At 50.8% G+C, this 18457-nt stretch overlaps 1 protein-coding gene across 7 annotated transcripts in view; it reads left to right on the top strand.

Moving 5' to 3' along the window:
- Positions 1-204: 204 nt before the first annotated feature.
- The window catches only part of Rimbp2 (RIMS binding protein 2), a 192793-nt gene continuing 174540 nt past the window's right edge, over positions 205-18457 (top strand). For 4 of the 7 annotated variants that reach the window (XM_076922982.1, XM_076922987.1, XM_076922986.1 and 1 more), the window contains exon 1: positions 205-988. The gene's annotated coding sequence lies outside the window, so the exon portion shown is untranslated. The remainder of the gene's footprint in view (positions 989-18457) is intronic. The other 3 variants (XM_076922988.1, XM_076922990.1, XM_076922989.1) reach the window with 1 other exon arrangement.

The following is an 18457-nucleotide window of genomic DNA, read 5'->3' as shown; positions in this document are numbered from 1 at the left end:
CCTTAGTCTTTCCCTCCATAGGCCAGGGTCCCACGCAGATGCTGCCAGGCTAAGGCATCAGAGAAGTTTCCTTCAGAGAAGCAGAGCTGTTTAGCATCTTTACAGAGTTAACGATGAGATGCTGACCCAGGGGAGTGTGTGTGTGTGTGTGTGTGTCCATTTCCTGGTATTATTCTCTTTTGCTCTTCTGTTGCTAGGTAGCTTGTCCATCTGGCAGTTGCCAAGTTGAGGATAGGAAAGGTTCATGAGGGTGATGGGCAGTTGGGTGGGAAGGGAGACTGGATAAGGATGAAGGACCCCCGGCAGCTGAGAGCTCTGCACAACCACCTCATTCGGCATCCTTACTTAGCATTACCTGGTGGACACGCTGATGTCGGCTTCCATCTGGTTGCAGGGCCCTGGACCACCTGCAGGGGCAGACCAAGCCGCGGGCCGCCAGGGGAGCTCTTTAGCCCTGAGCCCTGCATCAAGGGCCCCAGCTCCGCCTCCATTCCTGCCCTGCTTTTGACCACCGCTTCGTGAGAGACACCGGCAGGGAAGGGACAGAGCCATCTTGGGATGCGTGTGTGCATGCGCGTTTGTGTGCGCACGTGTGTGTACGTGTGTGTGTGTGTGTGTGTGTGTGTGTGTGTATGTGTGAAAACACTGCCGTTTTCAAGCTTTGGCTACTGCTCTCTAGCGGGTGGCTCTTGCTTATTCCTCTCTCTCTCTCTCTCTCTCTCTCTCTCTCCCTGCAAAAATTAAATGGATAATTTCTAGCTGATTCCAAGCGGAGCCCACACACCCGTGTCCTTCAGTGTTGATTGGATCTCTCTCTCTCTCTCTCTCTCTCTCTCTCTCTCTCTCTCTCTCTCTCTCTCTCTCTCCTCCCCCCCCCACTCTCCTCCCCTCCCTCTGGCCCCAGTTTGTAATCTGACACAGTGCACTGCAGTGGCTGTCTCTGTCTCTCTCTGGGAGCCCGGGAGGCTGGGCAGCGAGAACATCCAAGGTAGGCTGCGTTTTGAGATTTAATTTTTTTTTTTCTCTCCTAAAAATAGCTTCTGTTCCATTCACCTTACCTCTTAGAGCCGCAGCGGCACGGGTGACAGGGGCTTAGCAGGAAACTCTTTGCCCAGGTGAAGTTTGTATTAGAAGGGTGCCCTTCGGCTTTGGGTAGGCAGTGGTGACTGACCAGGATGGAGGCTGCCACGGGTGACGCTTGGTGCGGAATGCCACCGTGCTCCTGTCATCGTGTGGCTTGTCACCAATGGATCCTTGTCAGAGTGAAGGGAAGGGCTGCTGCCTTCTCTCACCCGTACCGTATCAGTGATGGCGATGACGGTGGCGCTGTGGTTCTCCCAGTCCTCTCGGACCCCCCAGCCTTCCAAAAAAGCCCCTCTGGGCAAAGTTTGACACCATGCTGCCCGGCAGAGCCTTTCCAGAGGGCAGAAGCTGGGTCTTGTTTTCAGACAGAGCGCTTGGGGCCTGGGGACGACTTCGTAGGGGACGGTGCAGGGGGGAGGGGCGGGCTTAAAGCATCCCAGTCGGGCCCCGCCATCCGCTGCCCACGCGGACTGAAATGTGCAATGTGAATTTGTCAAATGGTGTCCCAGAGAGTGGCTGCAATGGTTCGTTTGTGGAGACAGATGTTCTCAGCACAGTGTGTGTACGTGTGTGTTTGTGTGTTTGTACGCGCGCACAGGAGCCTTTGGCTAGTGCAGACTTTCCCCTTTACCTGGGAAGGCAATGTTTGCAGGTTTACCGGATGACCTGCCAGGACGCTGGCGTGGACAGTGCCAAAGCGATGACTGGGTGGGACCTCAGAGGGAGCAGTTTGTTTCTGACCCCAGGGAGATCGAACTGGCTGTCCCTTGAGCTAACTGCGAGCCGATGGGAAGGGAACGGAAGAGAAAAGAGAGAGTGGAGGAAGGGAAAGAGGGACAGAGGAAAGGAAGAAAGGAAGAAGGGAAGAAGGGAGAGAGGGGAAGAGGGAAAGAAGGAGGGAGGGAAGGAAGTACTGAGTATATTTCCAGCCTTCTGCTGGGTGCAGGGAGGCAGGCCCACTGAGGGTTGGAAGTGAACTTGGAACTCCACTCCGTAGACCCCTGTGTAAGTCTGTGTGTGTTATGGATCCTGAGAGAGTTGGTGGGCCAGGAGCAGGGTGGGGTGGGCATGGGGGAAGATGGGAAGGCAGACCCTTCTGAAGGACCCCGAAGAAGATGTGGGCGGCAGACCACTCATGTCAGGGAGAGGGTAATGTCACAGATAGAGCTGCCAAGTAGGGAGAGGGTGTGGTGCTGGGTGTGGGAGTGTGTGGAAGAGGAGGCGGTACCCAGAGCCTTTGTGGCAGGTTGTGGGAGATTTCTTCTCTGTCCACTTCTGAGCTTGGAGTAGAGAACCGGGGGCATCTCAAATGAGCCCAGGCGTGGAAGGTGACTAGCCTGAGACCTCTGAAAACTGCCCTATCCCCCGACTTCTTCCAGTCTTGCTGGAGTCCCCCAACCCCAAACTGCCTTTTTTTTCTCAATGGCTGCTGGCCCCCACACATTTGCTGATCTGTTGCATGGGTTCTGAGGCTAGGACTTCCAAGCTCTAGACAAGGTGGCTCTTTAGGGGTGTGGCATGACAGAGGCAGGGGGCTTAGAGCCAAATGATTGTCAAATAGCTCAGTACCCAGGACACAGAGCTCAACTCTTCCAGTAGTCCAGGGCGCGGAGGGGGGGTGACACAGCTGGTCTTTTACCCTCTGCCCTCCCTCTCAGCATGAGGAAGATGGGAGCTACCAAGTGCTTGCTTCCCTAGTGGGCGGCTGCCATGCTGGGTTCATAAGCTTGTCTATAAGACTTATGAACACTAGGCTTCCTGATGGCTACCCTTTAGGGACTCTATCACTCAGTGTATCAGAGATGTGATTCAGGGAGGTGCAGAGCAGCTGCTTTTCTAAAAGTTCCCAGAGGTGGTGCTTCTGCTTGGGACCCCATGTGAGCACCCTTGGACCAGTGGGCAAATCCTCCAGCACGCTAAGCTTCTCTGGAGAATGTTCTCCGTGCTCCCTTCATCTTTAGTGGGGTCACCAACGGAGCATTGTTTCAAGCCTGGGCTGGCCTTCCAGGAGGCATCTAGACTTGTGAGTACCATGCAAGACACAAAGACTCAGAGGAAAGTGACCTCAAACCTCCTTTGTGCTCAGGCAGTGCCATGGCAGGTTGGGTTTCAAGCCCATGGGCAGTTTGACTGGAGAGCTTCCTGTTTGAGGGGCTTGAGGGGATGCCAATCATCTCCCAAACCCCTGCATCCCTGATCCAGTTTCCAGAGTGCTACTACTCCAAATCCCTCAGACACATCTTGAAAACATTGATAGCCTTCCGTTCTGTGCCCTGCCTTCTCCTTTGCTTTCACCTAGGTGAAAAGTGGTGTCATTTCCTTGTGATGTAGGAGAGGCTAGCCAGCCTTGGGAAACACCTGCCACTCTTACTGACATGCTGTCCATGGAAGGGTGTGTCCAGCTCCTCTCCCTCTTTTCTTCTCTCTCTCTCTCTCTCTCTCTCTCTCTCTCTCTCTCTCTCTCTCTCCACCTTGTTTACCCGAACTCACACTTCTTTTTAACTGTCTCCATCTCATTCAAGTCCTTGCTCATGTTCGATCTGTGACCTGGGTTGGGAGTCTGTATAAAATACTGTGATGGTTTGTATAAGCTCGGCCCAGGGAGTGGCACTATTAGAAGGTGTGGCCCTGTTGAAGTAGGTGTGGCCTTGTTGGAATAGGTGTGTCACTGTGGGTGTGGGCTTTAAGACCCTCATCCTAACTGCCTGGAAGTTAGTTTTCCACTAGTAGCCTTCACATGAAGATATAGAACTCTTAACTCCTCCTGCGCCATGCCTGCCTGCATGCTGCCATGTTCCTGCCTTGATAATAATGAACTGAACCTCTGAACCTGTAAGCCAGCCCCAATTAAATGTTGTCCTTATAAGACTTGCCTTGGTCACGGTATCTGTTCACAGCAGTAAAACCCTAACTAAGACAAATACCCAGTGTACTTTGCCTTCAGGTTTGGATGGTTATGAGCCAGTGTGCTCAAGCCCTCTGATGGGTTCTGCTTCCTTGAGTGAATCTGGGCACACTGTTATGGTGGGCTGCCTTGACCACTGCTGTGTTATAGTCTGCAATGTCTGTTATGTTTTTTGGTCCCTCTCCCCAGGAAGGGTACCTGGGAGTTTCTAGAGCCCTAGCCTACAGTGGGGTCCACATGGCTCCAGGTGAACATCGTACTGTGCTGTGTTTCAGAGTGTCACTGAGTGTGTGCATCCCATGTGCTCTAAGGGGTGTCTGCCCTGGCTGTGTAGGAGGCTTCCTGGTCTTGGGTTCTTGCTGACACATGTCACTGTTGCACTTTCTAGTGATGATAACGGTTCCCCCCTCCACCCAGTGTTACCTGCTCCTCTTATTTCTCTAGTAACAGCATAGGAAGAGCTATAGTCCCAAGCTGTGATGACACAGAAGGGGCAAAGGGACAGAGGGGAAGGGACACTCCTCAGGAATCAGAGCCCCCCTGATCTGTGTCTTAGGGACAGGACACATTCATAGATGCTGAGAAGATAGTGTTATTTATAACTGGCTGCTATCACTGCAGGAACAGAGTGGATGGCCTCGAGGATATGGGGTGGCTGTCACTGTGGATGCTGGCCCATGCCACCGAGTGTCACTTGGACAAGTGGCTCAAGGCACTGGCTCTCCACACTGCAGGTGGGGATGAAGTGGCCTGTCCCAGGTCATGTGACTCTAGGGGAACAACTCCAGACCTAGGTCCCCTGACTCCAAAGTTAGTTGTATCACAGCCCTGTCCTTGTCATCCCAGTAGGATTGACAGTGGTACACAGTGGGACTATCCCTGGATCCAGTGCATGCTCCACTCCATCCCTGGGAGCTTTTGAAAGCCACTGTTCAGGGCCTGCCCCGTCTCCTAGAGGTAGTGCTGGGAAACAGCATTTAGGGAAAAAGATATCTATATATAATATATCTATATATATAATATAGATAGTTATTCTTGTGAGTGTATGTGTATATGTGTGTGGGTACATGCATGCCATGGCGTGTGTGTGCAGATCAGAGGGCAACTTGTGGGAATCAATCTTCTCTTTCCATCCTATGAATTTTGGGGAGTGAATTCATGTTGTCAGGCTTCTGATTTTTGACCCAAGTTCTCCTGTAGCCCAAACTGTTCTTAAACTCTCAATCCTCCTGCCTTCAGCTCCTAAGTCCTGGGATGGTAGGCACGTATCACCACAGCCAGCTCGGCATCGTTTGTGTGACAGCTTTCTCTAGGTCTAATTCACTAGCCATGCAATTTCTCTGCGTGATATACTCGCGGAGGGGCTTGTGACACGGGGTCTGTGTTGCGAAGCCTCTGCATCCAGCTCAGCTCCCCCACACTGTGGGATGTAGTGAGATGTGACAGCTATTTTTTTTTTTTTTTTAAAGTGGTGGGTGAGGACTTACATCATGCTGTATGGAGGGACATTTTTAAAACCAAACTACGTTGTGTGTGTGGGTGTGGGGGGCAGTTATGCGACTAGAGATGGAACCCCAGGCCTTTTGCATAGGTGGCAGGTGCTCTAGCCACACCCAGCCCCTCACTGGGGAATTCTGGGCAAGCATTCTATTCCTGAGATACAACCCCTTCCCAGTCAGAGCTACTGCTGAAAGCAAAGGCATGCATAAAGCATACATTCCCCTCTCCATTCCTCTCTCCAATCTCAGCCTGGCACCCCTCTGTCTACGTATTTATTTAGATCCCTCCAACTACAACTGGATCTGTCCGCCACTGTCCCCTTTTTCTTGGCATTGAAGTTTGACCTCTCTCACTGTGGCCCTGGCCTTGGCCTGAGATCTCCTCATGGGCTGTGACTCATGTCCCTGGCTTCCTGCATCCATTTCTGATCTTCAGGCCACTCAGTGTGACAGATCAACTCCTATGAGAGCAGGTCCAGCCTGCCGTGCCATGAAAGCTCTGTTGTATTTAGTGTCTGTCAGAGACATTGGGAGGTCCCTGGAGGCCCTGGGCAGTCATGATGTGGGTGTGTTCTCTCTTTCTCCCTTACATCTCAGCCCAGAAACCTCCACCCAAAGCTTGTTCAGGTCTCTGTTGAGACATTACTTCCTCTGATAGCGCCTCCCTGCCTGACTGGCATGGTGGGTGATTCCCTTTCTCTTTCTCTCCCCCTGCACAAGCTTTTCTCTCCCACTCTCCCTGGGCAGGGCAGAGCAGGGTCCCTTTTCAATCTTCTGCCCCCTGGTGGCCTCCTTCTGTATGAGCACCGAGCACAGGGCACAGATGTCGGATGCAAAGGGTCTCTTCCTGCCCTGGTGCCTCACAGCCTTCCTGAAGGGACCTAGACTTGTAGCTATGACGACTTCCAGACTGCTGGCCCATTGAAGTTCACTTGGAGGTCAGCAGCACCCTGAAGCCACAAACTGTCCACAGCTGTGCGTGAGTCAGGCCAGGCTCTTATTAAAGTTGATCTGGGCATTCAAGTGTAAGCTCAATTCTTCTGCATTTTCAGAGTTTACACAATCTTCATGAATTCCCTCTTTTCTGTGGGCAATGGGGGGGGGAGCCACACTGGGCTAGCTGAGCCACTCTAACCCAAGCTTAGTAGATACACTCATTGCTAGGGGCAGGAGAGACTAGAGAGAGACAGTCCTACCGGCTTTCAGACACCAGCCTGGTGCCACCGAGGTCCCGTGAGTTACATTGCCATCCATGATAGGCAGCTTAGAGCCCATGACACTTGGAGACCAGTGACACTCCTCTGGGAGCCAGGCCTGCCCTAGAGGCTTTATGCTAGTTGACACAGGACTACCAAGGCAATAGCTGGTACGTACTGAGTGCTTATATTGAATGTCTTTCTAGAACAATCTCATTCCTTGAGAGCACTACGAGGACGATGCCCTGAGCTCTCTCCAGTCTGTAGTGGAGAAACTGAAGCAGAGAGTCTGAAAGAGGTGCCTGCAAGTCACACCTAAAGGCTGCTCTGTCATCAGACTCACTCCCAGGGGAAGGCTTCCATTGTCACTGTGGGACCCTCACAGCTTGCCCTGCCTGATGCTGTGGTCAGTAATGCTCACTGTGGCCACAGTACACAGTTGAACTTGCATGAGGACTTGGACAAGGGACTTTTAGCACCCCCTGACAGTCCATTACCATCATGGTGGGAAGTATGAAGGTGTACAGACAGACAGAATGCTAGAGAAGAAGCTGAGAGTTCTTCATTTGGATGGGCAGGCAGCAGAGAGAGTGACAGGGGGCCTGGCTTGAGCTTCTGAAACTCCAAGGCCCACCCCCCAGTGACACACATCCTCCGACAAGGCTACACCCTATGAGCCTTCGGGGGAGCCATTTTTCATTTACACCACCACAATCCCCACTTGTGTCCAGCAGATGGGTGCATGTTAAGTTCTGTTCGTGTTGAACCTTGCTCTCTCTCTGATGGTAGGAACATCCCAGCCCTTCACACCCTGGCTCAAAAGGTGCTGTCCTCTCTCTTTCCTGTCTTTGATTTCCATGACTGGAGAAGTTGGATAGCCATGCTGTGTCCCTGTGATATGATCCACAGAGGTAGCCCACGGCTGGGCTTACTCCCTTGTGTTACCCCATATGCTGTGTCTTAGTTTCATTGCTGTGAAGAGACACCATGACCAAGGCAACTCTTATAAAGGTAAACATTTCACTGGGGCTGGCTTACAGATTCAGAGGTTCAGTGCATTATCGTCATGGTGGGAAGCATGGCAGCGTGCAGGCAGACAATGGTGCAGGAGAAGGAGCTGAGAGTTCTACATCTGGACCCAAAGGCAGTCAGAAGGAAACTGTCTTCCACAGGCAGCAAGGAGGAGGCTCTCTGTATCACACTGGGAAGACCTGAGCATATGTATGAGACCTCAAAGCCCTTCCTCCACAGTGACACACTTCCCCCAACAAGGCTACACCTCCTCCAATAAGGCCATACTTCCTAATAGTACCACTTCCCATGATCCAAGCATATTCCAACCACCATACTCCGTGAGCCCAGGATGTTCCACCAATCCAGACCAGGCTAGGCTAGGTGCTCTGGTAGAGGGAGTTATCCTAAGAGCCCATAGTCTTGAGCAGGGGTATTCACTCTCTGACCTTGAAGAGTTTGCGGTCCTTTGTTTTTTTGTGAGGCACAGCCCAGACGTTCTACAGACCCTGCAATGTGTGTTAGTTTTCCTTTCTTACAAGCCGCACTGTGAAGACTGAATGCAAAGCCAGCAGCCAGGGTATGAGGGAGAGACCTTCACACGTGTGACTGTCTATGTCCCTGTGTCCCTAGGATAGTTAGGGTTTTACCACTGTGAACAGACACCATGACCAAGGCAAGTCTTATAAGGACAACATTTAATTGGGGCTGGCTTACAGGTTCAGAGGTTCAGTCCATTATCATCAAGGTAGCATCCAGGCAGGCATGGTGCAGGCAGAGTTGAGAGTTCTACATCTTCATCTGGAGGCTGCTAGGAAAATACTGGTTTCCAGGCAGCCAAGATGAGGGTCTTAAAACCCACACCCACAGTGACACACCTACTCCAACAGGGCTACACCTTCTTATAGTGCCACTCCCTGGGCTGAGCCTATAAAGACCATCACAGTAGGTTGGAGAGAAATAGCCCTAACCTTCGTCTCAGCCTGAGTCTCTTTTTCAGCATCGTCAGCCAGGACCCTGGCCATGCCTAGCCTTGCCTGTTTTTTTTTTTTTTTTTTTTTTTTTTTTTCAGTCTGAGAGCCTCTTTTCTTTTCTCTTCTCTCTTCTCTCTTCTCTCTTCTCTCTTCTCCCTTCTCTCTTCTCTCCTCTTCCTCTTCCTCTTCCTCTTCCTCTTCCTCTTCCTCTTCCTCTTCCTCTTCCTCTTCCTCTTCCTCTTCTTCTTCTTCTTCTTCTTCTTCTTCTTCTTCTTCTTCTTCTTCTTCTTCTTCTTCTTCTTCTTCTTTGGCTTGAGGCTCCACAGCTGGAAAAGGGCCATGGGGAGCCAGAGGATGGATCGACACCAGTATCCTGCTGGTCTCAGCAACATCACTGTATCTGGAGGTCTGGACCCCATGGTTTCCCAGGGGTGAATAACATGTGGTCTTGGGTTTGACAGGAGGCAGTGAGACCGGTGTGGTAGCCTGACTCTTCCAGATGGTTGTTCTAGGGATGGTCCTAACCCCATCTCAGCATGGTTCTGTGGCTCTCATGATAGACATGGGAACATGGAACCTCTTTTCTCCCAGAAGTGAACAAGGGAGAATCAGTACAAGCTACTACTGTTCCGAGGACTGTCTCTGGTCTGCACTCTCTGGTTAAGGGCAACAACAAGACTATTGCTCATCCCCCTGTCTGGGTTTGATCCTCTGGGTTCTCCTCTGGGGACATGGATATATGGCTATCACAGGAGTTCCCCCAAACTCCAGTGTTGCTGGCTAATAGCGCAGACCCCAATAATGTCACCCTCTCTACCTTCAGCTCCCCTTCCACGCTCCTGTGAAATCCTGCCTGCATTTTACTGACTTTATCTGTTTTCAGTAAGTGTGCTTTTTAGAAGACATGCATAATTTAATGTAACTGTAGATGAGGGCTAAAACTGCAAACCGCGTGTCACCTAAAGTTAATGTACATATGGCACAGTTGTGATGGGTGAGGAGGTGCATAGCCCCCAAGCCCGCATCCCCATAGCAGCTCTGTGCCCGAATGTCTACTGTGAGATTTATTGCAAGGTGAAGCTTGGGAGCTGCTGACAGCGATCCCCCTCCCTCCACCCCCAGAGCATCATAGCGTCCCTATAGCAAATGCATGAATTGAATACTCATCCTGTGAGGTCCCCACCCTAATCCCCTAAGGGTGACACAGGCTGTCAAGAAGGTGAGGTCTTATTTGGGGAGGTGGGACTTTATCCTATCTCTTAGGGAGAAAGATGCATTCATATAAGTAAGAGGTTGGGGTGGAGCAGGGAGGTCTGGGACAGAGGAAAACTCCCACAAAGCTTCGGGCCACAGAGACAGAGGTACTGTGGCTACCTGAAGATACCAGAGGTGACAGCCACAAGAGGTGGCCCCCGAAGCCCATGGGCACTGCAAGCCCAGCCATTTCTTGAGTGCTGTCACCTGTGGTCACAACACACGCTGTGTGGATGGAGAAACTGAGGCATGGAGGGAGCTATGGTGGGAGGGAGGTGAGGGGACTCTTCAGGTGTCTCATGACATAGGATGGCGTCTAGACTTAAATTCTTAAAACAAAAACTTCTGTTTAGGGGACATTTGCTTTGTGTTTACAAGTTAATTATTATTTTTCTAAAGATTGATATTTATGTGTATGAGTGTTTGCCTGCATGTTGTAATGTTGTATGTCTGGACTCTGTGTATGTGTGTGTGTGTGTGTGTGCTGTGTGCATGTGAATATGTGTGTTTGTCTTGCTGATGTCTGAGGAGGCCAGAAGAAGGCATCAGATCTCCTGGAACTGGAGTTACAGGTGGTTATGAGCCACCACGTGGGTGGGAATTGAACTCTGGTCCTCTAGAAGAGTAGCAAGTGCTCATAACTGCTGAACCATCTCTCCTGTCCCTGTATTTACTTGAGACACGTTCCTATGTATTCCAGGCTGGGGATAATTCTGCCTTTACCTCTGGGATACTGGGGTTATAGGCACAGGTCCCCATGCCCTATTTTATGTAGTGCGGGAGATGGAACCCAGAGCTTCAGGCAAGCTAAGCAATCATCCTACCATCTCCAGACTTTTACATACTTTTCTTTAGTTTTTAAACAAGAAGTTTGGAGTCAATGGAATGGCTCAACAGGTGCTTGCCACCAAGACTGATGGCCTGAGTTCGATTCCCAGGACTCACACACTGGAAAGAGAGAACTGATTTTCCCAAATTGTACACACACACACACACACACACACACACACACACACACACACACACACTACATAAATAATGTAATGTAGTTTTTGTTTGTTTGTTTTTTTTTAGACATGTTGGGAGCTAGCTTCCAGAAAGCATGGTGGGAAGGGGCTGGTGGTTACCACTCCTGGGCAGGGCATGGCGCTCTGTCTTCTCCAGGTGCTGCAGGCACTAGGTGCTCTTACTCAGAAGGAGGCTTCTCCAGTCAGGTCCCAGGGTGCAGAAAGGGAAATGTTTGTTTAAGGGGACTCTGCACAAGACCCTATGTGAGGGAGCTGGTAGGGTTCATTTTACCAGCCTGCACTGGGGACCTATCCCCCACTTCCGCCATGGTCAGACCCCAGGGCTACACACTGCTGAGGATTTAAAGTCAGCTTCTAGATTTCCCCTTGATTCTAGCAGCCTCTTCCTCCCCTGCCTCCCCTAAGCTCTGTCTGCAACCCTAATCCTATTTCACTTTCTTCTCCCTCAGCCACCCCCACTTAAAAGCAAGCCCCGTGTCCATCATACATTAAAGATATTGATTCTGACTCAGAATGTGGAAAGTCACCAGATCCCAGAGGAGGTCTTGACAGCATATGTGTAGACCGCTAATCATGGCTTGTGGTGGCAAGGAGTTCGGGGGGGCAGGGAGGCGGGAGAGTGGGGTGGGGGGCTCAGACTTCTGAGGATCTGATTAGAGGCCCAGCCAGGGCTGAACAGGGACAGTGGCCACCCAGCCTGGCCACCTCCTGGCCCATGGAGGCAGTTGGGTGGGGGATGGGCAGAATGAACTTATCAGTGAACCTGGTGGTTCAAGCCTGTGACCATGGATGGTCATTTAAAAACACTCTTCTTCACTCAGGTTCTCGAAGTGGGTTTCAAGCACCAACAACAGGTGACAATCCTCTTATTAGTGAATTAGGTATTCTTGGGAAACCCGTGCCATGATGAGGTGACCTGGGAAAGGTTGGGCAGAGTAGACCTCCCCCCCCCCCCCCCTGGAGTGGACCCAGGGACCAACAATAAGCAAGCTTCTGTCAGCCAATTGCTGTCCAAGGTTCTTGGGACCACTGGAAGACAGTGTACTTGTGGAACTAGGCATTGGTGGGAAACCTCCGTCTCCTGACCATGGGCCTCAGAACAGCAAGCAGTGTTTCATGGAGAAGAATATATTGCTGGTAATAGCAGTCTCCTTTGGGCCCTTGATGGAGAAGTGGATGCCCTGGGCCACACCGGCCTGCCTAGGCAGCACTGCTCAAACATTGATTACATGATGTTTCTACAATGTTACCATCTATTCCAGCTTTATGCATGGGAAAAGAAGCAGAAGTCAGGTCACTGGTCCAAAGTCCCAGACTTTATATCTGGGGTCTAGATGGATCACGACTCCATCCAGTCTCGATGCTGATTCTAGAGCCTTCTGTCTTCACCATGGAGGACCTTGACAGACGAAAATAAAGGAAGAGTGTACCCCCACACTAATACCCCACTCACAATGCGCACCCAAGAGATGCGACCACCCAACCCCCTTCCTCTGATCTCCTTGATGGCACATGTGGTTATTTTGTTGCTGATTGTGGTGTTGAGAGTTAGGGGATTTTTCTAGAGCCTCTGCACAGTTCCAGCTTTTGAGATGTCTAAACTTTCTCTGTCCCTCGTTGTGTAAACGAGTGCAACTGTGGGGAGTTCCGCAGGACTCTTCTGTGCTGTGTGGTTTTGGGGGGAGGTTTTCAGCCCACAAACTCTATTTTTTGGTGTTCGAAGCCCCTCTAAGATCAGTGTGGGAATGGCCTGTTCACCTCACAGGGTGAAGGGTTTATCCTTAACAAAGGGAGATGCAGGGAATGGTAGTTATTGATGGGGGACATTGCCATGCCCAGGTTCTTGCTGAGCAAGTGGGGTGCTGCAGGTGGGACACACCATTCCCGCCGCCGGCACTGCTGGGGAAAGCCTTGGGAATTTCCTGCCGGCCTCTTCACTGCTCTGGTAAAGCCAGCTCCTCAACAACGGGACAAGTCAGGTAGTTGCTAAGGTGGTGAGTTTATTAAGTAGATAGGCATAGTATGATTCAGATTTAAGGGGGATGGGGAGTGGGGATGGAGAGGGCCTATTGGGTCGTGCTTGGGTGTCTGATGGTTTTGTACAGGATCCCATAGCTTTTGACTGTCTGGCAGCTGTATTTACATCAGAACTTAAAGGTTAAGCAGAGTTTTGAAATTAAGTATAAGACTGGCCACTTTATTTCTCTCTCTCTTTTCTTCCCTCTTCCTTCCCTCCCTTCCTCCCTCCCTCCCTTCTTCTCTCCCTCCCTCCTTCCCTCCCTGTCTCCCTCCCTGTCTCTCTCTCCTTTTTGGTTTTTCAAGACATGGTTTCTCTGTGTAGCCCTGGCTGCCCTGGAACTCTCTCTGTAGACCAGGCTGACCTCAAACTCAGAGATCCCCCTGCCTCTGCCTGCTGAGTGCCGGGATCAAAGGCACTCTGCCCAACTTATTTTTCTTATCTTAAAGCATTTTCTTCTGTAAATGAAATTGTAAGGCAGTTTTATGAGGTTCATTGTTCGGTTTTAGGGGTGAGCAGCGATTCAGTTAAAGTCCAGATCACGAGCCTCCTTTCCTGAGGACGGTTTCTTATTTTTAGCATCTTTGTTTGAGAAGTCTTTTTGAGAATACACTGGATAATCTCTGTAGGCTGTTTCAATTTTTATCAGGTATGTTGACTTTTCTGACTCTCTTGGGAAATGCAAATTAGACCCCCAGGGGAGGGGCTTCTTTGCTTTCTCCTGTAGACTTCTTCCTGTAGGTTTCTGGGCTGTTGTCACAGGTCGCAGCACATGAAGCTGCCTGCGCTGGTCATGTCTGTAGATGACCTGGTAGTGTATGCTTGCCCGGGAGTGTGCAAGGCTCCCTCTACCTCCACCCAGCAGAGCAGCCGTGCTGCGCTCAGGAGCCTTCATAGGACCTGCTTCTCAATCCAGGCTTGTGACCTGCTGTTGGTGGGGATGGGACTGAAGTCCAGGTGGGGGTGGGGATGAGAGCAGAGAGAAAAAATGAGGATGATGAGCTGGAGAGAGGCCTGGGCTGTCAGGAGATTTGTTTTTTCGAACGAGCACAGGCGCCTTTATTAATTAAAGTGTAATAAATTAAAAGGGAATAATGGACCCGTCAAGCCACCGTTTTGTCATCTGCTGCTCAGAATCAGGCAGTTACGGAGCTTGTGATGGTCAGAGGGAAGAAGTTTGTGATAGTCAGAGGGAAGAAGCTTGTGATAGTCAGAGGGAGGAAAGGTTGATGGAGATAGGGGTGAGGCTGGGGGTGGCGCAGGGGGCTCTTTGGCTGATCCATGCTGCACCCATGGTAGGCTAGGTCTAGGTCCACATTCAGCCACGTCACAAAGCCCCTGGGCTGAGGTTGGAAGCTTCACTTTATGAAAAGAACAAATCTGTCTTCTGACCCTAAGAAATATGGAACCTTCCAGGGTAGGAGTCCAGACAGCCCCTCCTCCCCTGAGCCCGCAGAATTCACCAGCTACGCTTTCTATGGCCACTTTTTTCCAGAGGCTCATGCTTGGAGCAGGCTGGGTTTTCAGTAAACACTCAAAACTCATTCATCGAAAACAAGCAATTATTCCTTCGTTGCAAAAGTCTTTCCTGGTAGAGAAACATCAGGACGCCTTTGTACTCCGGGTGAGCAGAGACTCTTAAGTTTTAAGTGTTTTTCTTTCTGACTCCTTCCTATTGTCTAAAGCATTTTTCTTCTCCAAAGACTAGTTTTTGTTTTGAGACAGAATCTCCTTATACAGACCAGGCTGGCCTTGAACTTAGAGATTTCCCTGTCTTTGCCTTCCGGGTGCAGGGATTGATGTCTATGCCACCACCATGCTGGCCCTACAAAATGTAACTTGTATTGGTGAGTTTTATTCAGTTTCTGGTCACCTGCTGTGCTTGTAGCTTTTGTCAATTCCACACACCTGGAGAGAGGGGACCCCTGGCTGGGGGATTGCCTCCACCGATTGACCTGAGAGCACATATGTGCTACATTTCTTGATTGATGATTGAAATAAGATGACCCAGCCTACTGTGGAGGGCGTCATCCCTGGGTAGGAGGTCCCGGATTGTATAGGAAAGCAAACTGAGGAAGCCAGGAGGAGCAGGCTGGTGAGCACAGTCCTCCATGGCCTCTGCTTCAGTTCCTGTCTTGCCTTCCTACCTTGGCTTCCCTCCATGATGGACTCTTAACAGGTAAGCCAAATAAGTGTCACATCACAGCATCAGAGAGCAACTGAGGACACCTGGGAACGTAGGAAAGGAGCAAACGTTTTAGTGAACAACCCCCACATCCACTACCTTTACCCCCACCCCTACCTCCCACCCCACCATACCTCCCCCTCCCCACACCCTTCTCTACCCTCCACCCCATCTATCCCCCATCCCAATCTCCCTACACACCCACCCACATCCCCCCTGAAACCTCCATTCACCCCCCAACCTCCAATCTGCCACCTCCTCCCACACCCTCCCCCACCTCTGGCCCCTCTACCCCCACCTCTCATCCCCCATCCACCTAAATCCACTCCCACCACAACCCCACCCCACCCTCTCCCACCCCACCCCCACCCTACCTTCCTATCCACCCCCACCCCATCCCCTCTACCTCCACCCCCACCCCGTAGCCCCCCACTCGACTCCACCCTTTCCCACCCCACCCCTACCCATCCTCCATTCCCCTCCCCTCTACCTCAACCCCACTCCACTCCCATCCTCTCACCCTCCCCCCCCCCCCCCCCATGCAGAGGTGCACTCTGTCTCCTCTAAAGTTCTTGTTTTTCACATTTTCCCCTTGGGCTTAGGAAGAGAACCACATGAGCAGGGACCACAGCCCACTGAGTGCAACCTAGAAAAGCCACCCTGCTACGTCCATTTTGAAAAGGAAAAGTAGAGTTGCGGAGATGGCTCAGTGGGTAAAGCACCTGCTGTACCAGCAAGACCACTTGAGTTCAGTGCTCGGAACCTGTGAGAAAAAGCTTATAACTGCAGAGCTGGGAAGGTGGAGACGGGTGGGTTCCTGGGGCTCTCTGCCAAAGCAGCCTGACCTACTTGGCAAGCTATAGACCCCATTACACACACACACACACACACACACACACACACACACACACACACACACGAGGGGGAGGGGCAGATAAGATGATTCTGGATGAGGGCCTGATGGCTTGGATCCCCAGACTCATGTGATGGAGAGGGAACAGACACCTACAAGTTGTCCTCTGATTTCTACATGTACGTGTGCGCACACATACACACACACACACACACACACACACACACACACACACACACAGTGAAGGAAATAACCGTTAGAAAGTGGGCGATCTCTCTTTCTGAGGACTTCTTTGGGAGGCTTCTGGACTGCCCTGCCCTGCTTGTGTTTTGAGCTGCTCTTGGTCCTCTTCTGCATCTCTCCCTGACACACTTTCCCCTTATCCTTCCTCCTCACCATCCTCCTTGCTCCCAGCTGGACTCTGGAGCCCCTTCAGTGGCATCCAGCCAGCTGGCAGCAGACACACACTTGTTGGTGTTGGAACACATGGCCTCGCCCTTGTGGAGCGAGCCAAGTGATAACTGCCTTAGCTGTGTGTGCCGGGCCCTGGGCCAGCCCTGGGCCATTGTCTGCCTTGTGTGGAGTCTTGGCAGACTGTTGTTGTCCTACATAGCGATGACCTCTAATCTCAGCAGATTCTTGAATTTATTATGCTCGGCCCTGACCATGAAGCCCTACTGTCAGGACTAGCAAGCAGAGCGATGTGAGTCCAACATGAGGGTGCCTGTCTGAGTTTCTGTCTCATGTGTGATGGTGGGAAGGTGACGGTGACCTCATGGTTTGTGTGCACACCATACTTAAGTGTCCTGGTGCTTCCTGTTTGTGGTACCTCCCCACCCCCCATTGGCTCAAATGGTCCACTGGAGGCTGGGAAGGGGCAGAGGATGTATTTCCCAGTCCTCAGTATGAAGGTGAGAAAGATCTGTGATGGGTGTCACATGACACACAAGTGGATCTTCATTCAGAAGGACCCCAGAGGAGGTGGGTGACTGTGGTCTGGAGGGCACTCTAGCCAGGACAACTGCAGGGACCTCCAGAACTAGATGGGTTTTCTCTCTTGGTGAGACTGGTATGGGAGACGGCTGGGATGTGTAGCCAGGAAAGTTGCAGACCCAAGGCTGCTTCCTTCGAGATGTCTGTTTCCAGGGGCTGTAAGCTCTGGCCATGCCTTCATCCTGGGAACAACCCCGAGGAGGAATAGAATATAGCTCTTTCAGGAGGCTCTGCCTGTCCCTTGAGCACCACATAGAAGGATCCTTCTGGCAGAGGTTTGCTAATGCAAATGGAAGCCAGACCATGGTGCCTGGATCAGGCTTGCAGAGACCCTGGAAGAAGTGAGGGAGCAGGGTGAGACAGAAACGTCATACCATTGTGTTGCCGACTCAAACTTCCAGAACAGAAACGTATGTTTGAATGTTCAAATTCAAAGTCACGCTCCTAGGTGGGTAGGTGGGTAAGAGATGACCTCTTCAGCCCCTATCCCAGCTTCTGGTGGTCAGCAGTCCCCTGCACTCCATGGCTTGTGGCTACATCTCTGGCCTGTCATCATTCTTTCTGTACAGCCAGTCTCTTCTAAGGACATATATATTCGAGGGGTAACCTGGTCTCCATGTCTGCTTGAACTGAATCTGCAGGGGACCTGTTGCCAAGTAAGGTCACAGGATCTGTGATGGGGGAGGGGGGAACTATTCAACCCACCATAGCTACGGCAGCTTTACTATGTAGCCCAAGTTGGGCTACAAATGTACTGTGATTTTTGGCCTATGAAATGACAAGCATGTGTCAACCAATAGTCCCACCATAAAGTGAATTACCCAAACCTCACATGGCCCTAGGGTAGTTAACATATCAAATAAGATTACCCATTTCTTTTTTTTTTTTTAAGATTTATTTATTTATTTATTTAATGTATATGAGTACACTGTAGCTGTCTTCAGACACACCAGAAGAGGGCATCAGATCCCATTACAGATGGTTGTGATCCGCCATGTGGTTGCTGGGAATTGAACTCAGGACCTCTGGAAGAGCAGTCAGTGCTCTTAACCAACTGAGCCATCTCTCCAGCCCTGACCACCCATTTCTTAAAAAGAAATACTTTACTTACAAATCTTTTGGGGACGAACATTTTGTTATATTAGGGCAGTTTGTATCTGAAAGATGGATAATCAACTGGTCTTGCCTCTTTTATTCTTTTTTTTTTTTTTGATTTTTCTAGACAGGGTTTCTCTGTGTAGTCCTGGCTGTCCTGGAACTCACTCTGTAGACCAGGCTGACCTCAAACTCAGAAATCCGCCTGCCTCTGCCTCCCAAGTGCTGGGATTAAAGGCGTGCGCCACCACCGCCCGGCCACCTCTTTTATTCTTAAAGTTTATTTATTTATTCATTTATTTTTGGTTCTTACTTAGGTATGTGTTGTGCTTGTCTTTGTGAAAAAAAAAATGCCATATTTTGT

The sequence above is a fragment of the Arvicanthis niloticus genome, chromosome 24 (assembly GCF_011762505.2).
Source record: "Arvicanthis niloticus isolate mArvNil1 chromosome 24, mArvNil1.pat.X, whole genome shotgun sequence".
Lineage (NCBI taxonomy): Eukaryota > Metazoa > Chordata > Mammalia > Rodentia > Muridae > Arvicanthis > Arvicanthis niloticus.
Note: the sequence above shows the minus strand (reverse complement) of the source record. Positions and strands in the feature narration are given on the sequence as shown.